The sequence below is a fragment of the Octodon degus genome, unplaced genomic scaffold (assembly GCF_000260255.1).
Source record: "Octodon degus isolate 3935 unplaced genomic scaffold, OctDeg1.0 scaffold00118, whole genome shotgun sequence".
Taxonomy (NCBI): Eukaryota; Metazoa; Chordata; class Mammalia; order Rodentia; family Octodontidae; genus Octodon; species Octodon degus.
The window spans coordinates 1,459,269-1,471,958 of NW_004524694.1; the positions used below are offsets into that span (position 1 = coordinate 1,459,269).

A 12,690-nucleotide genomic window follows, 5' to 3' on the forward strand; every position below is an offset into this window, starting at 1 on the left:
AATTTATTTTTATTTTTTCCATAATTTTATTGAGAAATAAATAGCACTGAGACAGTTTCAAATCAAATTGGTAGGACAGTTCCAATAATTAACACATTGCATACTGCCTTCCTAGTGGTTATTTGTTGTACATAATGCAGAAATGATATCCTATCTACAAACACTATCAGAACAAATCCCTCTATTCATTGAATTAAGAGAATGTAGCTATATATCTATTCTAACCATTTTGAATACACAGATACAAAATGGTCATTTATCTATATTATGTTTAACAATTTAGAACTGATACAAATAATTATATTTCACTTAGAGCTTCATTTATTTTTTCTCAAACTGTTTTTTTCCCATCAAAAAAGAAGTGATTCATCATAGTGATTAGTGCTTTCTTACTTGAAATATTAATGAAAAGTAATGTTTTCACAATTTAAAATAATAAATAGTAGTTATTATTTAAATAATTTACTTTTTCATATATATATCCCTGTGCAGAAATCTGCTCTAAAATGTGAAAAGCACTCCTTTGGTCATTAATTTGTTCATTTTGGAGGGCTAACTGAAATGGTCTTGGAGAGAGAGAAAGTTTTTGAACATCTACAAAACACAGAAAAGTGCTTGCCCAAATCCTCAATATACAGATGGTGTCATGAATGTTCTGAAGGTAGAAACCTTACAATCCTATTTTTTAAAAAATCTATTTATTTTTTAATTAGATACATATACCCCTACTCTTTAAAATACCTGATTGAAAGAATTTTTTATGGCATCCATTTACAGAGAAAAACAAGTCGTCTGTCCACTGAGGTTTGAATCTCAGATCTCACAGAGACCTAGAAATGTTGGGCTTAATTTGAGTTAACTTATAATTTTACCTACCTACTTGTCTGCTCTTGAGAATGTCTTAGTTTTCATGGTTTTTCCCCCCTATTTTCTTCAGTATAATCGCATCATCTTAATCAGGAGAATTGCTGTCTGCTTCTAAAGTCTATATCTCTAATGAAGATCTTTAATTGTGTGCTTGGTTTTCTTGGTGCAGGTTAGTACTTGACTTTTGGTTTGCTCAGATTCATTATCAGGATTTTACTGACTATACTTTCAATCCTCATTGTGTGTGTGTGTGTGTGTGTGTGTGTGTGTGTGTGTGTGTGTATGTGTGTATGACTTTTTTCCTAAAATTTATCATTTATTCTGATAAAAGCCACTCAACCCACCAAACCAAACCTGAAAATCCTAACTATCAACCTAACCTCTTATTTATTTTCCTTTTATTTTATTCCTCAGCTACTACTTGGAAAACACTTATTTGAAGTCTGGTAGTTTCTTTCTCAAAAGGCCTTTTGTATAGAAATGGTAAGTATTAAAAATATTAAAAATGAAATGAAGAACATAGATTAAAAAACAAAATTCACTTGGGGACAACAGTCACTTGTTTGGCATTGTCTACCAAGAAAATTATTTTCAATTTTTTTGGTGATATGTTAACCAGATTGTCATTTATCCATGTATTTATCTACGGTGCTACAGACTGAATTCAGGGCTTAGAGTATGCTAGGCAGTTGTTCTACCACTGAGATACACACCAAGACTTTCCTACTGTTTATTTTTAGACAAGGTCTCTGTAAGTTGAGCCTGGGATCCCCTTGCCTCAGCCTCTCAAGTAGCTGGAATTTCAGGCATGTTCCACCATAACAGGCTCTGCACTGATTTTTCTGTACAAAGTTTGTATAGTTTCACAAGTAAAAAGAAATTACATACTACATATTACCATGTATACAAATACTTGGATCCATTTTCCCCGTCTCAATATAAACTGCACAACATAAATTAATGTTGGGATTCTGGATGGGAGGGAAGAAATGTCAAATCTGGTGGTGAGAGACTGTGAACCTTTGACTTCTGTGTTGTCAATTTCTCCACCAGATATTATTTCTTACATTATAGATTTCTTCTATTTTAAATTAATGCAGGAAAGGTTTAGGACTAAGTATAGAAAGATGAGTTATAGCAGTAGTGACAAATCTGTGGCACACGTGTAATTGTGTTTTTCTTTTAAAACAAAAGATCAATGTAAGGGTTGGCCAGACAGCTCAGCAAATTAAAGTGCCTGCTTAGGCAGATGCAGGTTTGATCCTTGGCCTGCTGTGCCAGCCCCGCCGCAGGGGCACGCTGAGACTACAACTGAGACTGGGCGTGGTGGTGTGTGCCTGTAATCCCAGTGCTTGGGAGCCTGAAAAACAAAAAGAATCACTACTAGTCCAATCTGTGTAGTGAGACCTGTATTAAACACATTTTAAAAAATCAAAGTAAAATAGTTTTTTTTTTTGAACAAAAACTCTAGTATTCAAGTATAACTGCAGTGTCAGCATTTTTTGATAAATAAATGGGTTTTGAGGTTCAGTTTGTCACTCAGTCTCTAAAATGTTTACCATCATTGGCTTATAGCTTTGTTATACTTCTTACTTTGTTCTTTTAATTTCTCCAGAGCTTTGCTAAGACATGAACATAACAGTGGAATTTTTGTTGTTTTATTCTATATCTCCTACCTATCATTTCTTCCTTTGAGGTTGGCATTCCCAGGCTTCCTTCCTTCATTCCCTTTTTGTCTTCTGTGTTGTCAATTTCTCCACCAGATATTATTTCTTACATTATAGATTTCTTCTATTTTAAACTAATTTTTATTGGCACATGTTTGCCACACATAATGATTCATTGACCATAGAGAATTTGTACCTGTCCATAACATATCTTAATCCTTTTTTCTCATTCCCCTCCCCTTATCCTTCCCCCTAGCATTTACAAATCTTTCTTTTCATTGTTTTCCTTCCATTCTTTTTTAAAAATCCCTATTCCCTTTCTTCCCTTTTCAGGCATCATCTCTTGTTTCCTAATTACTTCTTTTTTCACCTTCTTAAGCATCATGTTAGGCTCTGGGCGTCAGTAGATAAGACTTATGTATCAGTTACCTGTTATGTCCATTTACATGACACAAAACACCATTTTTAGTGAAACTAAAAGTAAACTAGGTTTCTAGAAAGCATACTCTTTCTCCTATGTTCTTCATTCTAGTAGGTAGCACTTAGCCAAGGAAACAAAAATAGTGCATCACCTCTCTTATCTTACTGGGTCATGCTTTTCTCTTCACATTTTTTTCAAATCTGTTCTTTTTTTTAAAAAAAATGTATTTGATACAGGGTCTCACTCAGACTCATGCAGCTCAGACTCATGGTGATCCTCCTGTTTTCAGCCAGGATTAATCCCAGCCCTGGGATTACAGATATGCGCCACCACACCTGGTCTCAGTGGCCAACTCAGTAAGCCAGGAGGCAGGGCCAGTGCAGCATGTGGTGCTAGGGATCAAACCTCAGTTCCTGTGCTTGCCTAAGCAGGCATTTTGTCTACTGAGCTATCTCACTGGCCCTTTAAAAATCTGTTATTCCATCCCTCAATATGGTTTCTAAAATCTAACGAAGTAATCTATTGAAAACATAAACAGATCACTTTTCCTTTTAAAAAAATTACTAACTCCTTAATCTATGGAAAAAAAATTAGTCAGTGATCTAGCCCTGTCTATCTCTCTCATTACATTTATTCAAGTAATGTGGGTCTAATGTAATTCCCAGAGTTAATTGTGCTATTTTCATGCCTTTGTACCTTGATTCATACTCTAAAATTCTATCCTTTTCTCATCTCTTTCTTGCCTGGCTAGTTACTGCTCATCTATTTAAGAATCCTTACTTCTAGGAAATCTTGCTGTGCCCTTGTCTCCTTTGATTTTCCATCACAGTCTTGGCTTAACTTTATCACAGCACTTACCTGTTTACCTATGGTTTGTAGTCACTAGAGAATGAGCTCGTTGAGGGCAGGGAACAAATAGCTGGCTTTGTCACAGGCAGTATTAGACAAAATACCTATAGAACTGAGCATTTAAAAAAAACCAGTTATATGTACTGTGAAGGGTGCTGATAAAATGGAAAATGTTGTCAAATACAAAAGTTCATTATAGGCTCCTGATAGTGTTGTAGGTAGAAGACAACTGATCCAATAATCTAAACTTTTAAACTTTTTTTTCTATCTGGCTCTCTTCATGATGAGGGAATAAGCTACAATAGTATACCCTGAGAATTCTAAATCAAGAGAATTTTCTGTTTCCCTTGGGAAACTGACATGGAAAGTTTTGGGCATGACTGATAATTTCTCAGATCATTTTAGAAATGATAAATTCTGTGTAGAGGTGTGTTCCCTAGTATATGCTAATAACAAAAAGAAAAATATACCTAAATGATTCCAGCCCCAAACAATCTCAATCTGTATCCATTTTCCGACATCAGCTGCTGATGGGTGATACACTGGAGTACTCTGAATATCCACATTCCTGCAAAGGTGGCAATAGGAAAAAGTTGGCTATATTTCTAATATCCATGAAATTTAATCTATCAAAGAACTTTAAAAAGATAGCAGGGTTTTAAACACATTTGAGGTGCCATTTTATTTTTACCCATGAATTTTCCCTAGAATTTATGGGTAGCAAGCATGTTAAATAATAATGAGGTAAATATATCTTCTTTGGTGTATATGTGGGTACTGATGATTGAACTCAGGGCCTTAGAAATGAGCTACACCCTTAGCCATTTTTTATGTTTCATTTTGAGAAAGGGTCTCACTAATCAGGTTGCCCAGGCTGGGGTTGAAATCTTTTTGCCATTGAGACAGAATGCTGGGATTACGGACATGCACCACCACACCTGGCATATACATTTCGGAGGGTACATGTTCACTTGTCAAATTATTTATAAGTAGGGCAAAAGAAATGTATAGTTTATGTGAGTTAAAACACTTCTCCATTGTATTTTTGCTCAATTGTTCAAAATGAATATTTTTTAGCTACTTATTAGAAGCTTAGTAGCTATTTTATAATTTTATTATAAGAATAATGGCCTATTTAGATATAGTTACAATTTATGACTGGCTAATAATGATGATGATTATCTAATAGTATATTTAAGTTATCTAGGCTAGCACTATGCAGGAAAATATTATAAAGATGTAAATGCTTTATATTTTTGTTTTCCAGTAAAGCATTCATATGTGACTATTATCATTGAGGAACTGAATTTATAATTGTATTTCTTTTTAATTAGTATAAATTTAAATAGTCACATGGGACTAGTGGCTATTATGTTGGACAGTGTAGATCCGGGCTGCAAGATATCATAGGAAAAGTTTATAAAAATATGTCAAATAAAGCACTTGAGTGAAATGAAAGTATTATCTACAGTCAGCTAATTCATATGATGTTTTTATGTCTTCCTATTAGGGAATTATAAATTTGTATGAAAAATATCTTCATGTCTTAAAAAGTTCAGTGAGTGCGATATATTTGAGAGAACTGAGCATCTTAAAAATATACTCTATATTGAAGCATATTGTATTTTTTTGCAATGTGACATTTTATTGTTTCTTGGTACTTAAAAAAATTTTAAGTGAAAAGCCACTGCCACCCTTATCTGCAGCACCCTACCAAAGGATTAAGAATGGAAAATGAGTAAATTGATTAAAGGCAATTTTATATCACCCGCAGAACTGATGGTTGTACCAGTCTGAATCTAAGCCTCTAAAAATGGCAGGAACATAATGTTTCAGGTTAAATAAAGACTAATTCACATTATTAATTTAAATAACACTCATTTAAGATTGATGAACATTTTCTTTCACTCATATTAAATTTTGGTGATGGTCAGGCGGGTGGAAAAGCATGTAGCTTCAAAAATTTCCTGACAGAAAGGCAACCTGTCTTCTCAAGTTTCTATTCCAGCTGGGGGAATTCAAGAAAACAGATTCCTAACTTCTAGCGTTATCTTCAGTTTGTGGAAGGAAAAAAAAAAAAAAAAAAAAAAAGAAGAAAAAAAGGACCAGAGGTTAAGGAACAAAAAGCAAACGATAAAAGGTTATTGTTACTTCCTTTCCTTTGCTTGATAGAAAAGAAAGATAAAGTTCGCGCATGAGTGCGTGCGTGCACGAACACAGGTACAAGCAGAAGCCTCGGGGTTTAAAGCTAGTCACCGCGGGGAGTGAAGCTGACTTGCTCCGTGTAGCCAATGTGAGACATAGTTTTTAATAAAAAGAGAAGTTGTACACGTTGCTTAGGTCACATAGTCTTATTTTAGATCTGCACCTGCCTGATTCTAAACCTTCTGTCTCTGGGTTTTGTTTTATCCTGGAGGTATTATTCAACACTACTAATGTCTCCTGCACTTCTACCTCTTCTCTCCTTGGGCAGCTGATTTTCCTTGGCTCTAATTTTTCCATCCACTTGCCCTCACTACTTCTCAAAACTCTTTTCCTTTTCTTTTAAAAATCACATTTTTTTCCCTATTGTACAAGTAGGAGTACTGCTCAGTTTGGCAGCAAATATATTGAAATTGGAATGGTACAGAAAAGACTGGCATGGCCGCTGTGCAAGGTGACACATGAGCAGAAGTAGCATCAAAATGTGACTGAAGTTTTAAAGTGTTCACTTATTTATGTCTTTGAGTCTCATTATTTACCTTCTGAGAATTTATTCTGAAGAAATTATTAGAGATGCATGTAAAAATGTGCATACAAGGAATGTAATCCAAGCATGATTAGTAGCACTGAAAAATTAGAATAATTTTAATGTCTAGAAGTAGGGATATTTTTTTTCAATAAATATTTATCATGATATATATATATAAATATGTTTCATTTGAAGTTTTTTTTAGATAAAAAGGTAAGTTAAAGAGTCAAGAAATTGTTTTTCCCCATTTTTTAGTTTGGAGAGACTATCATAAGAGAACGGAAAGCAAAAAGATTATGCTTCACCACCAAACACTAATTAATTATTATTCTTAATCAATATAACAATATTAATTTATTTGTAGCAAAGCTCTGTACTAGGTGACTAGTGTAAAAGAACAGTAAGTGTGTGAGTAGCCTATCATTCGAGTAGAAAAAGAGATATTTTTCTATTTGTAGTGGCCAAATAGCTCATCAGGGAGAAGGATTTCATTCAAGTTCTAAAAGTTGCTGAATATTTATGTCAGGGTGGTCAAAATGTTTGGTTTAAGATCCCTTCATAATGCTTCAATGATTGAAGTTATCAAAGAGTTTTTTAAAATGTGAATAATAGCCATCCCTATAAACAACATTAGGAAATATTAACTTGTTTAAGATAAAGTACATGTTAGCATGGGGCAAGAGATGTTGCTCAGTGGTAGAATGCCTGTCTGGCATGCATGTAGCCATGGAAAAACACAAAGAGGAGAGGAAAGAAGAGGGAAAGGGGGAAATTACATGTTAACATACATAATATATGAAAAAGCTATGTTTCTGCCACAAACATTTACTTAGGAAAGTGATACGGTTATATATTTTGTGGTTTAATATCTGATTTAACCAGGACAGTTATAATCTCTTATCTGTGCCTATTGATTGCAGCAAAACACAATAGCTTCTGGAAAACTGCATGGTACACTTATAAGAGAATAAGAATAAAGAAGTAAATAGGATTTTAATAGTATTGTGAACATGGTGTTGATGATGTAGGCACTCTGAGAACTATGTTTTTTAAAAAAATCTTTCACTTATTTATTTGGTACAGGGTCTTGCTACCCAGCCAGGACTTGTAGTGATACTCTTGTCTCAGCCTCCACAGCACTGGGATTACCGGCATGCACTATCATGCTGGATTTTGGTGGCTGCCCCCACATCTGGTACCTGGGATTGAACCTGGGTCCTTGTGCTTGCCAAGCAGACATTTAGACTGCCGAGCTATATCACCAGCCCCTGAGAACTACTTTTGAGAAGCACTGATACAAGCAAACTGAGGGCAAAATAGAGGTAGAGCGTTAGGTGAGGAGGGAAAATATATGAAAGAGAGTGAACAGGCAAATGTTATTTGTGAATGATTCATATGGGGGGAGTAGAAGACATATGGCAAGAATTTTTTTTTCAAAGTTTTATTGATAAACAGCAATGAGACAGTTTCAAATCAAATCGGAAGTACAGCTTCAACAAACAACACACTGCATATACTCTTCTTAGTGGTTAATTGCTGCACAAGATGCGGACGTGTGATCCTACCCACAAACACCATTAGAACAAATCATTCCATTCATTAAGAGAATGCACTATATATCCATCCCAACCTCCCTGAATACACAGATACAAAATGGACATTCATCAGCATACCATATGGCAAGAATTATAGGTTGATGGATCATATTATGCCAATTTAAAAAAATACTAGTATACTTATTATGACCTTCACTGACCTTCACTTGGGGCTTTGGAAAGCTTTAGAGCAGGAGTGAAAGAATAGAAGTTCATACTTGATTCCAGGCTTGGTTTGTAGCTGGTAATTTCTTATTGATGGATTGATGATCTTACTTAATGTATCTAGCATTTACTATGTTCTAATAAGCAAGGTAGTAATTAGTGAAACAAAGACGATAGCACAGTTTATAGCTTATAGAAGCTCTAGAGTGCATAGAAGAGCCAGATATTTAAGATGTAAATAATACATTTATTAATCTGCAACAACGTAGAGAAGTCTGATGTGTGTGTGTGTGTGTGTGTGTGTGTGTGTGTGTGTGAACAATGTGTGGGTTCAATAGTAAATCTTTAAATGAAGTCCCAGATGCCAGAAAGCCATGTTATTTCTCTGATCATGGTGAGAAAAATTGCACGTCTAAGAATAACAGATACTATACTTGAATTAATACAGTATGTCTCAGAGAAGGATTAGGTAATATTATAGAAGAGCTCATTGAATATGTGTTCTCTTTTGAAAGTAAAAATGTAGCTCTTCCCCAAAAGCCCTACAGCATGTTTCCATGGCTGGGCCTCAGATACTGTCCATACTTTCTTCACTTTAATGACTTTTTTCAGTCTTGTTTTCCTCTGTGACTCATTGAATAGGATGAAAAGGAGGAAGTGATTTAGATTATTACAACAGCCTTAAACTAACTACTAAAAACATTTTAACTATCCCAAATAATTAAAATTAAGTAAGTAAATAGAGAACCTATGTGCCAGCACCACCTGCAGGGGAAGAGGAAGTCTGCAACAAGATTCAACACCTTTGCCAGAGCATCAACATTCCTTTACTGATTATCTGCTAAGGAAAGAGCCTAAATTTAGCAGCTGAGAACACAAAAATTAATAAGAGACTGTGCACTCATACTCTGAAGGACACTTCATTAGGGCCTGGAGATGTTTTATATTGATTAGAATAGCTTGGAAGAAACTAATTTTACCTAGGAAGCTTCTTTAAAGCAAACTGGATTGTAAAGCGATCATTGCATTGTCTTTTTTGCATCTTCTACCAAAAGAAACTAAGAATTAAGATGATTTCATAGTTTTAACAAGTGAAATGATGAAGCTTGTTTTTGAGCCTTCTAGTCTGTTAAGGCTTTAATATGATGAGAAAAACTTGTATTGTACACTGTTTTTTATAGACCAACTAAGGATGTTCAGAATTTCCTAATTTAAATCTGTATGAAGAAACTGTCTTATAAATCATCTCTCCACCAATAGAAGAATCAGATGGAAGAATATGTATGTATTAGTATAAATTTGTAAGCTCATATTTGAAATAAGGTGGTAATTAGGGTAATATACTGTCAGATATAAAGCAATCTTAAGTAGCCTGTATTTCTCAAAGTGTAATGCTACTATCTGCAAAGAATTTCTTGCTCATTATAAATACAGACTGTTGGGTTCCACCACAAAGCTAATCAATTTCAAAATCTTACCAAGGAACCCAAGAATTTGAATTTTTAACAAGCTCTTTAAATAGGTATGTGCATTAAGGTTTAGGAGCCACTCACCGAGACTTCATTCATACGACAGGTGAGGAAATAATACGAAAAAGTCAAGTGATTTGACCAAAGTGGAAGAAACTAGACTCAGTCTCAAATATTGACTCCCAGGCCAGAAATATTTCAGCTGTAAGTAGTTTGCATTTTTGTTTTTTGGTAAATGCTGAATAGATCTCAATGAAAAGCAAATTTGTTCCTTGACAGTCCCCAAAGATTTAGTACTAATATTTTGCCATTAATGGGCTCTCAGTACTTACTAAGTAAGTAAACTGTTGCCTTCAAATTTATATGAACTATAGAAGTTTGTAGGCAAAGATATTTTGTTATTTTGTTACCATCCCACTCTTCACCCTAAGTCATACGAAGTCATTTATCAGTAAGAATATACATACACTTCTCAAATCACAGGATGCAATAATAAAAAGCAAATGGAAATTTCTGCTACTAGTGTTAAACAAGAATATCCCACCCTCTATAACAACATACCATATGGTATTTCCCTACCTTGTTCAGTATTTAACCTAACAATTTATTGCTAGGCGTCTTGGCAGCAAGCTGTGCAAGTTGAAGTGGAATCTGATTGAGGTGAGTTAATTAATGTGGTGGCAGCTTGGAATGTTGTCCAGCTGCCAGTGAGAATTATGTTTGTTTGTCTTTGGCCCAAGTGTGAAATGGCTGGCTGTTGATTTCAGAAGTGTGAGTGTACATTTTTATATCTCACACGAATGAATACATTTTTTGTATCCTACACATTTGGGGAAATGCTAAAATTTATTGGGTAATGTTATTTACCACTTGTGTGGCAGAAAAAGAAAGGTGGAATTTTGCCCCAGAGGTTGACTTTTGCATCTGTAGAAAAAGCAAAAGCAGGTGGCATATAAATCCATGAGCAGGTAAATAAGTCAATTTAAATTAGCTCATCCAGTCTAATGTTTTAAAGAATAACTTTTAAAAGAAGGTAAGCAAGATTTTGGAACCAGAGAAGAATAACTTTTACAATAATAAAAGGATTCTGAAAGTAAGAAGTATTATTTTAAATTTCTTTTGAAATGAATGGCTTTAAATTTACTGTTGACTTAATTTTACAATGCTTATTTTCTTTCTATCAAACACAACACCCTATTGAAGATATTATTCACTGTGCAATCTTCCTTTCTATCAATAACTGATGACAGTGATTCCTGTGATGTGCTTTTGAACTTCAGGTACTACATAATTCTTTCTTTCTTTCTTTCTTTCTTTCTTTCTTTCTTTCTTTCTTTCTTTTTTCTGTTTTATATTTTAAGGAAGTGTCTACAGGATGTTCAGGATCTCACTACTAGATTGGACTCATAGCCATCTGCCTGCCAAGATGCTGGGATTACAGCCTCCCAAGAGCTGGGATTACAGGCATGTGCCACCACACCCAGTCTCAATTGCCCTCTCAGGGCGTCCCAGGGGTGCGGCCAGCAGAGCAGGCCTAGGGATCGAACCCCAGGACCCTGCACCTGCTTGCAGGCACTTTAATCCACTGAGCTATTTGGCCAGCCCCAGGTACTTTATAATTCTGACTGGTTGTTACTGATATATGCAGGGAGTCCTCCAATTTAAGCATTCAATAACTGATCCTAAATCAAGAGAGTCCAAAGTACATTTGAAGGATGTCAGATATTAGTGTTTTCCTATTATTTTTTCTGTTTCATTGCCTATTAAGAAAAATACTTTGACAGGGCCAGGGAGACAGCTCAGTGGCATAAGCATCTGCCTGGAAAAAACACAAAGAAAAGTACTTTGACAAAATTTATTTACATAGATTAAAAAAAATGGATACTTAAAAAAGTATCCATATAACATTTATATGTATAATGTTTAAATATATTTATTTTATACTACTATTTAAAAAGATTAAATACATTAAAACCAAGGAAATGTCAAGATGTATAAGAAAAAATAACATAAATAAACATCTGCAAACCTAATAAAGCAAGTACTGTCAGATTTTTTTTTTTTTTTTTTTGTACCAGGGATTGAACTCAGGACCTTGTGCTTGCCAAGGCAGGTGCTTATGCTGCTGAGCTATATTCCTGGCTTCCAGATTTTTTTTTTTACTGGTTTTAAATTGCTAAGCTCAAGCAATCCTCCTGCTTCAATGTCTCAAGTAGCTGGCGATACAGGAAGTCACCACTTCTCTAGCCCTAGCACACTTCTTATTTTGGTAAAAAGATTTCATTAAATTTCAGTGAGTCCATAATAATATTTTGAAGATATTAAGCAAAATTAGTTTGTTAAATTAAAAAAGCCAATAAAAATAGTATTTTACATGCAGAAGTTTATTGAAAAAACAATGCAGTTCCTAAGTAAAAGCTTTTAATCTAAGAACATTTAAAACTTATATTCCCACCAAGAGTGTTTGGCATAATATTATGTACAATGCCTTTTCTCTGATAAAAGGTTTAGTAATATGGTACCATATATAAAGCTCATAGTCTTGATTATTTTATTATTTCCCTTATCAGTTATAGAAATTTCAAATATGTTAAGATATTGTGCGCTTATCCTCACACAAAAACGTTTTAAAAATATTATTGTACTTTCCAGATTATGGGGTTATCGTAATCTTGACTTTTCAGATCAACCTAAGCCTCAGAATTGTGTAAGATAGTGTTGTTGTTAAAGTGAAGAATAAATCAAACATTTTCATGTGATTCATGCTTTATTAGCATCTCATAAGGTCAGACTCAATCATAAATAACTGACTGAGAATGAACATCTATAATTTATTTAGTTGTAATTAGAAACATTTTTAATATGGCGCTTTTAGGCAAAATGTTTCTTCTTCAAATTTCCTGATATTTATGGTAGGCTTACAAGT

At 34.3% G+C, this 12,690-nt stretch overlaps 1 non-coding gene across 1 annotated transcript; it reads left to right on the plus strand.

The window, feature by feature from the left end:
- The first annotated feature begins 6,389 nt into the window (after positions 1-6,389).
- LOC111812262 lies at positions 6,390-6,495 on the plus strand. Its single transcript, XR_002817817.1, has one exon. It is a non-coding gene; the product is annotated as a U6 spliceosomal RNA (small nuclear RNA).
- The last annotated feature ends 6,195 nt before the right edge of the window (positions 6,496-12,690 follow it).